Raw genomic sequence first — 9,462 nt, forward strand, 5'->3', positions numbered from 1 at the left:
TTGTAAATATTTGTCTTTTTTTCTTTCTTTCTCTTTCAAGCATTTCTTAATTCATTCTTTTACTCATTGGTTCATAATTTTTTTATTTGTAGTTAATTTCTAATGTTTTTCCTTTTAATAGGAATTTAAATAGATTCATAATATAATTATATGAATCACCACTTTAATTATGTATCTGTCACAGTGTATCAGGTTTAAGAGTACAAACTATGCTATTTTTAAAAATCAAATTTGGAAATTTTCCATCATATTTTATCATGCAGAATAGGATAACACAGTATCAAGTAGGTGTTTCTCTGTAAATACAAAAGAAATCAGAAGTAAAGATTAAGGACTGAGAAAATAGATGTAAATAAAATGAAATATTACACACTAAATAGGACAGATAACTTGCCTCTTCTGTTTCACAGGTCCACATACAGAGAGTGTATCCAGCTGGTGTGCCTAATAAAGTATCCTACACCCTGGGAGCCTGTAGCTGGAACTGTAGCTGGACCTCATTTAGATAAGACTTGGATTTTTAGCAGATATTGTAATGGAGTCAGACTTTTGGGGATATTGGAGGAAGGTGAATACATTTTGCATAAGGTAAAGCGAGGAAACTTTGGGGAACATAAAGTAGACTGGCTAATAATCTCATGGGACTCCCATCAGATCTACCTTAGTGTTCATGTCTTTGTATGCTCTAAGTGTGGTTAGTCCTGTGACTTGCTTTTAACAAATATATTATGGGGGATGTGATAAGATATCACCTACATGATTACATTATTATGTTAAAGAGATGATTAAAAACAAAATTCTCTAACTCAAAAATTCCTCTCTATAAAATATGACAAATAACAAATTCAGTCTCAGTAAGGAGAAGGTTGTCCTTAAAAAATGAATTATTTCTGGTATGGAAAGGGACTTTTAAAATAAGGGGAAGGGGACTACACTGTAATACAACATAGTGGCTATAGGATTGACAAGTATCTCAAGACTTACCAAAAAATATCTTCTTTAAAATTTTTATTATATTTTACTGGACACATAGTAATTATAAATATTTAGAAGATACAGTACAGCATTCCAATGATCAGGTCAGGGTAACCTCAGATATACGTCATTTTTTCATGTTGGGAACATGCAAAACCATATAAGCTACATGGAAATATTCAATTAATTGTTTCTAACTATAGTAATCTTACAGTGCTATAAAACATTATTTAAATAGAGGAGTAAACAAAAGCTAGAAAGATCCAGCTGTGTGAGGAAGTGGGGTGAAAGTATAATGTGGTTTGACAGGAGATCACACAATATTTCTCAAGAGGTGTTTGATGCTGGCTCGGATGATATTGAGACAAAGTTCAGGAACCTGGAGAAAGAAGAAAAGCTTAACAAGTTTGGTAACAAACATTTTGTTTTAACTGATCAACAAGGCCAAGTGGTTCAGTTAATCATGTACAAGACAAAAGAAAGAGAACATTGAGGGTGTGTCTAGCATTGTCAATATAAACAAGGAAGTTATCCATAAGTCTTATGTAAGTAAGGTTGGCAAGGATGTTTCACTGCAGTAAGCCTTTTTCTGGAACATAAAGAAGGTAGGGGGATTTTTAAATCTTCACTGGTTTTATAAGATTATAGGACTTAGGTAAAGTTCAAATTATCATAAAGGAACAAAAAAGTTTTATTATCAAATAATCATTAACCTGGAATATGATGTACACTACAGGAAATTTGCTAAAGAGATAGCTAAAACAGAAATAAATTCCTTTTATTTATATATCCAGCAAACAACCTATTACATGCTGATCCTTAAGATAAAAGATAATTAGTCTTTAAGTAAAAGGATTTGATGGCACCATTTGTCACACATAATTATTCCTAAATTCACCTAGTAATTGGGGTGGCTAATTGCTTCATCCAAAGGGAAAACATTCCTGGGTTATAAAACTGGCAATTGGTTTATTCAGCTTTTAAAAGAGAAAGGTTTTACATTTACAAGTTTTCTAAAGTAAATACCCTAAGGAAAAAAATTGGTGGGGGAAAAATCTCACTCCTCTTTTCTTTTCTTTTTTTTCTACATACTAAATAATTATACAATTCTCTAATTTCTCTACATTTTTCTATAAATGATTTTAGAAATTGGCAGGAGCCACAAAACCCTTCAGGAATTAATTGCCATAAATAGTAGCTCCTGTGTAAGAAAACACAAATAAGAATATAGACATGTGTGATTAAGGAAACAGAGAGAGGCTGGGGTTGCAGCCCGGTGGTAGAGCTCTTGGGTTCTATCCTCAGCACCACATAAAAATAAATAAAAGTATATGTCCATCTAGAACTAAAAATATTTTTTAAAAGAAAATAAAACAGAGAAAAATTAGATCATACATAAGGACAAAAGACATTGCAGATAATGATACTCAAGTAACAAGTCAGAATACATGTACAGTTGTGGCTAAAAGGGTTAACGGAACAATGCATTTAATTCATTTAAATTCTAGATCATGGTCAACTGTTTCTCTAAAATGTAACTTCTGCTCTTTTCATTTAGAGCTGAACAATGGGCATTTCATAGGACAACTGGCACAAGTGCCACAAGAAAAAGTCCTGCCACAAGAAGTATAAGATAGGATGTTCTGCTGCCAACATGAAAAGTGGTCCCTGCTGCATACACAAAGTCCATGTGTGATAAAGCAACAAGAAGCACTGTGTCCTGAGGTTGGATATGAGGAACTTCTCCTGGGCCTCTGAGTGTTGACTCACAAAATAAGGATCATTGATGTTGTCTATAATACATCCAATAATGACCTGGCATGTCCCTAAATCCTGGTGAAGAACTGCCTTATGCTATTGATAGTACACCATACCCACAGAGTGGCATAGGTCTGACTATTCACAGGCCATGGGCTGCAAGAAGGCAGCCAAGCTGATTCCTGAGGAGGAAGAGATTTTAAACAAACAAACTAGTAAATAAAATTCAAAAGAAATACAATGAAAGGAAAACAGATGGAAAATTCAGTACTCTTTTGGAGGAGAAGTTCTAGCAGGGCAAGCTTCTTGCCTATATTGTGTCAAAATGGTCACTATGGCCCAGCAAATGGCTGTGTGCACTAAAGGTCAAGGAGCTGGAGTTCTTCTATCTAATGAAAATCAAATCCCAGAAGGAAAATGAGTCCTCCTCCCTCCTGAATTAGCTAATGTAATAAAGGTATTCATTATTCTATTTCTAAAATAAAATAATATTACCTTCCTTCTTTATTGGAAGTTTGGGAATATTACAAGGCAACTGCTCTATTATGTATTTTTATAATCCCCTCTTTTCTCGTTATTTTATAATCTGTTTTATTCCTTTTAATGAAGCTCTCAACAAAAGATATTGTGCAAATGGTTATGACTTATCCTTTTTGTAAACTATTTTTATTAGTCTATGTCAAAATTAAACAAGTATCATTATCCCCTTTGGACCAAAGTAATATATAGATTGTTTTTTCAGCTGGGTGTGCTTTTCCAACATGGTATAATACTGCCATGTCCTGTCACAACCTTTTACTTTCAGAAGGTTTGATATAATAATATTTGATGCCTTTTCCCCCAAGGAATTCCTCAGAAACTCCACTTAGAAAATTAAATAAAGATCAGAACAGAAATAGAGAGTAAAAAAAGATCAACAAAACCAAGAGGTAGTTCTTTGAAAAGAAAACAGACAAACTCTTAATAAACTAAGAAAAAAAGAAAAGACTCACATCAGAAAGAAAATGGGAAAAATTATACTTGATACCATGGAAACACAATCATTAGAGATTCTTTTGAACAAGAATATATCAACAAATTTGACAATCTGGAAGAAATGAAAAATTTTCTAGGCACACATACCTTGTCAAATATGAATCATGAAAAAATAGAAAACCTAAAAAGATGAATCAAAAGCAATGATGAAATAAATACTTCTGAATTATTAATGAAAAGTATCCTATTAAAGAAAAATCAAAGATCACATGGCTTCACTTCTGAATTTTGCCAAATATTTAAAGAAAAAGTAGTACCAATTCTCCCTAAGATATTTCAAAAAAAACAGAAGAGGAAAGAATTCATCAGCTCTTTCCTGAATATACCTTATTGGATATCCAGTTTTCTCAGATCCTAAAGGTAAAACCATCCTGGATTCCACAATTTCTGAGTCAATTATTTGTAGAATATACTACCTCCATGGCTTGCTAATTGCCAGTGTCTTTGAAAAAATAAATCAAACAAAAACACTAGCATGAAATTTAAACTCTAGGTTTTTTGAGATGGTAGAATAGAGAAGGTCATTTTCCTGGTGACTACATGGTGTGAAACCAAGAAAGCAGACAAGGAGCTTCTCAGCAAGGTGAATGAACAATAACAAGGGAGGGACATTACTGTAATTTAATACTAGAAACTCAAAAGTAGATCGGGGACTCAGGAGGATGGATATAATAAAATAAGGAAGAAATCATTAGTGGCGCAGCTTCTGCCATGGCCAGAGGCACCAGCTGAAGAAATCCCTCTATGATCAAAGTTGAAGGATAAGGGAATTAAAGGAACCCACATTTCTAGGAGGACTGAGGTATGTCTGGGTAGAGAGTTTCAAGATCAAAAATACTGCCCAACTAAAATGAAAGGAACTGCACAATATCCCAGTGTGGGAAAGAGACTTCATCTTTCCCAGTGGCACATAGAGGACTGAGCAAGGGACAATTTTGCAGTTGTGGCATGGGTGCCAGAAGCTAGGAAGCCAATTCCTGGAAAAAAAATGAATTTGGCCCAAAATACAGGCCTGGTAAACCCATACTGCATGATATAGAGTAGAGCATGCCTAAATGACAAACAGAAAGTAAAAAATGATGAGAGGTTTACACAGGAGACTACTGGTCATGGAATCCTACCCAGCTCTCCTGCTCTCTCTCCAATCTGGATGCTTGCAGGACAGGCTGGGAGAGATGCACCTGGCCAGGAATTCAAAAGGGAAGGACAGGAGAGATCAAGTTTGGAGACTGAACTTGAGACCAGGAAATGTGGGGTCCACAGGTGACATAGTTTACTAAGAATTGTACCTCCACCACATGAGTGGAACCAAGTGGAGATCCCTGGGGTAGTCTTCCAGCATGGACTGTCTATTGCTGGTCCCTGAAGATACACTAATTTAAAATCTCCAGGCCAACTAACATTCAATGAAAAGACTCAGGCCTTTTTAAGCCTAAACCCTGACTCTAAGAGTTCTATCTACAGGATTAACTCTCTCACTCTAGCAACCTCACCTAACATTGCTGAGAAGGGAAGCTGAGAATCTTTTGAACTCCAACAGAAACAATTCTTTAACTTTTCATTGAGATTTTTTTTCCTTTTTTTCCCTCTGATTAAGTGTGACCTTAATGGTTCATGTACTTTTATACATATTCATATTCACATTTTTCTCATTTCTAGCATTTTTGAAGCCAGTTTTTTGTTGTTGTTTTTTGTTTGTTTGTTTGTTTGTTTGTTTGGATGGGGCAGTGTTGGGGATTGAACTCAGGGGCATTCAACTACTGAGCCACAACCCAGCCTTATTTGTATTTTATTTAGAGACAGGGTCTCACAGAGTGCCTTGCTTTTGGTAAGGCTTGCTTTGAATTCACAATCCACCTGCCTCAGCCTCCTAAGCCACTAATATTAGAAGTGTACACCATGTACCCAGCAAAGACAAGTTATTTTCCATAAATCAGTTTTTTGAAGGCTAGGGATGTTTCATTATTATATTTCCATTTGTTTTATATTATTATATTTTTATTTTTAAAATTTTACTTTATATATTTTTTCTCACTTAACTGTTTCCCCTGATTCTCTTCCTCTTTTCTTCTGCTAATGGCCAATCTCCATTTTCTCTCTTTCACTCTTCCTTTAATATTTTTACATCTATATTATCTCCTCCTCTCTCATAATCATCACATCCTATATCACTTCTGTTTTCTCTCTGTCCACCATTTGGAATTGTAAACCGTTCTGCAAACATACTGTTTTTATTGCAGCAGTAACAGATCATACCATTTCTGTTTACTGTGACAACATTGTAGACATAATAGTAGGAACTATTTGATTTAATACTGAATATTGTTTACATTGGTTATTGCTATTATTTGTCTTCCCCTAAATGGTGAGGTACTGGAAAGCATACAGGAGAGAAACTGTACTTCAGATCCATACTATTAGATGGGTAGATCCACAAACAACATGAAAAAGCAAGAGAAAAAAACACCCCAAACAAACCAAGTACTTCAATAACAGAATCCATCAATACCACAGTGGAAGAAATGTCAGAAAAGTAGTTTAAAATGTACATAGTTCAACTACTCTGTCAGATAAAGGCCAACATAAGGAGTGAAATTAGAGAGAAAATACAAGTAAAACATGGTTTCAATAATGAGACAGAGATTTTGAAAAAAAAAATCAAGCAGAAATCATCAAAATGAAGAAATCAATAAAACAAATTAAAAATTCAAATGAAAGTATCACCAACAGACTACACCACTTAGAAGGCAGAGTTTTAGGCAAAAAGACAAACTATGTGGTACCCGGAAAACACCAAATTTAAGATGTATTGGGAAAAATGAAGACTCGGAAATATAAACCAAAGGAATGCAGAATATTTTCAATGAAGAAAATTTCCCAAACCTAAAGAATTAAATACAAAATCAATCAAACACAGGAGGCTTAGAGGACCCCCAATGTACAAAATTACACAAGAACCACACCAAACCACATTGATATGAAAATGCATCATTTACAGAATAAGAATGGAATTTTAAAGATTGCCCAAGAAAAATGATAGGTCAAATTTAGAGGAAAACCAATCTAGATCTCATCTGATTTTTCATCTCAGACCCTCAATGCTAAGTAGTATTGGAAATAATATAAACTAATCTCTGATAAAAAGGATGCCAGCCTAGAATACTATACCCAGCAAAATCAAGCTTCAGAATTGACAATTAAAAAAAATTCCAGGATAAACAAGTTAAAAATAATACACAAGAAATACTGCACTAAAAAACATACTCAAGGGCTGGGGTTGTGGCTCAGTGGTAGAACAGTTTCCTAGCATGTGTGAGGCACTGGGTTTGATCCTTGATATCACATAATAAAATAAAAAGGTAATTGTGTCCACCTACAACTAAAAATAAAACAAATATTTTTAAAAACCCACTCAATAAAATATCTCATGAAGAAGAAATGAAAAAGCAAAGGGAGAAACTAAACTAGCAGAATAATTAATAAAAGGAGAAACCACTTCAAATTCAAAAACAGAAATAAATCAAATGACAAGAAATAAAAATCATATATCAATAATAACATTGAATGTAAATGAACTAAACTCATCAATCAAAAGACATAGACCCGCAGATTAATAAACAAGACCCAACAATACACTGTCTCCAAGAGACTTATTGATAGCCAAAGGCATTCAAATATTGAAGGTAAAAGGATGGGAAAAAAACATATCATTCACATGGAACTTGTAACAAGCAGGGGTTTCTATCCTCATATTAGACAAAGTGGACTTCAAGCCAAAGTTAACCAGAAGGGACAAAGAAGGGCATTTCATTGAAGGTAATTACACATCAACAAGACATAACAATCATAAATATTTATTCCCCCCAAAATGGAGCATCTGTGTACATCAACCAAACCCTTTTCAATTTCAAGAAGCAAACAAACCACAGCATAATAGTACTGGGTGACTTTAACACACCTCTCTCACCACTGGACAGATCGTCCAAACAAAAACTTAATAAAGAAGGTATAGACAGATTCTCAGCCAAATTCTGCAAGACATTCAAAGAATTAACGCCAATACTCCTCAAAGTATTTCATCAAATGGAAAAGGAGGAAACCCTTCCAAATTCATTATATAAGGCTAATATCACCCTGATACCAAAACCAGACAAAGACACATCAAGGAAAGAAAATTTCAGAATATTTCTGATGAATATAGATGCAAAAATTCTCAATAAAATTCTGGCAAATCACACACAAAAACACATTTAAAATATAGTGCACCACAATCAAGTGGGGTTCATCTCAAGGATGCAGAGTTGGTTCAACATATGGAAATCAATAAACATAATTCATCATATTAATAGACTTAAAAGCAAGAATCATGTGATCATCTCAAGAGATGCAGAAAAAGTATTTGACAAAATATAGCAAATCTTCATGTTCAAAACACTAGAAAAACTAGGGATAGTAGGAACATACCTCAGAATTATAAAATCTATATATGCTATACCCAAGGCCAGCATCATTCTAAATGGAGAAAAAATTGAAAAGCTTTCCCTCTAAAAACTGAAACAAAGCAAAGATGTCCTCTTTCACCACTTCTATTCAACATCATCCTTGAAACTCTAGCCAGAGCAATTAGACAGAAGAAACAAATTATAGTAACACAAATAGGTAAAGAAGAACTCAAACTATCACTATTTGCTGATGACATGCTTCTATAACTAAAAGATCCAAAAAATTCCACCAGAAAACTTCTAGAACTAATAAGTGAATTCAGCAAAATAGCAGGATATAAAAATCAACACTTATAAATCAACACATTCCTATACATCAGTGATGAATCCACTGAAAGAGAAATTAGGAAAACTACCCCATTCACAATAGCCTCAAATAAAATAAAATATCTGGGAATCAATGTATCAAAAGAAGTGAAATACCTCTATAGTGAAAAGAGAGAGCCATCAGAGTGGGAGAAAATCTTTACCACATGCACATCAGATAGAGCACTAATCTCCAGCATATATAAAGAACTCAAAAAGCTAAACACCAAAAATTCAAATAACCCAATCAATAAATGGGCTAAAGAACTGAACAGACACTTCACAGAAAAAAGAAATACAATCAATTAACAAATATATGAAAAAAATGTTCAACATCTCTAGCAATTAGAGAAATGCAAATTAAAACTACACTGAGGTTCCATCTCAGTCCAGTCAGAATGGCAATTATCAAGAATTTGAGCAACAATAAGTGCTGGCAAGAATGTGGGGGAAAAGGTACACTAATTCATTTATGGTAGGATTTCAAAATAGTACAACCACTCTGGAAAGCAGTATGGAGATTCCTTAGAAAACTTGAAATGGACCAATCATTTGACCCAGCTATCCCACTTCTTGGTCTATACCCAAAGGAATTAAAAACAGCATACTACAGTGATTCAGCCCACCTCAATGTTTACAGCAGCTCAATTCACAATAACTAAACTGTGGAAGCAACCTAGATGCCCTTCAATAGATGAATGGATAAAGAAACTAGAATATTACTCAGCCATAATGGAGAATTAAATTATGGCATGTACAGGTAAATGGAAGGAGTTGGAGAATATCATGCTAAGCGAAGTAAGCCAAAAAACCAAAGGAAAAATATTTTCTCTGATAAGTGGATGTTAATCCATAATGGGGGGGTCAAGGGAAGAATAGAGAAACT

General features: G+C 34.2%; 1 pseudogene; it reads left to right on the forward strand.

Annotated features, from left to right (window-relative positions):
* The first annotated feature begins 2,542 nt into the window (after positions 1-2,542).
* LOC107144154 lies at positions 2,543-3,176 on the forward strand (annotated as a pseudogene).
* Positions 3,177-9,462: the final 6,286 nt, after the last annotated feature.

This window comes from Marmota marmota, unplaced genomic scaffold (genome assembly GCF_001458135.2).
Source record: "Marmota marmota marmota unplaced genomic scaffold, marMar, whole genome shotgun sequence".
Lineage (NCBI taxonomy): Eukaryota > Metazoa > Chordata > Mammalia > Rodentia > Sciuridae > Marmota > Marmota marmota.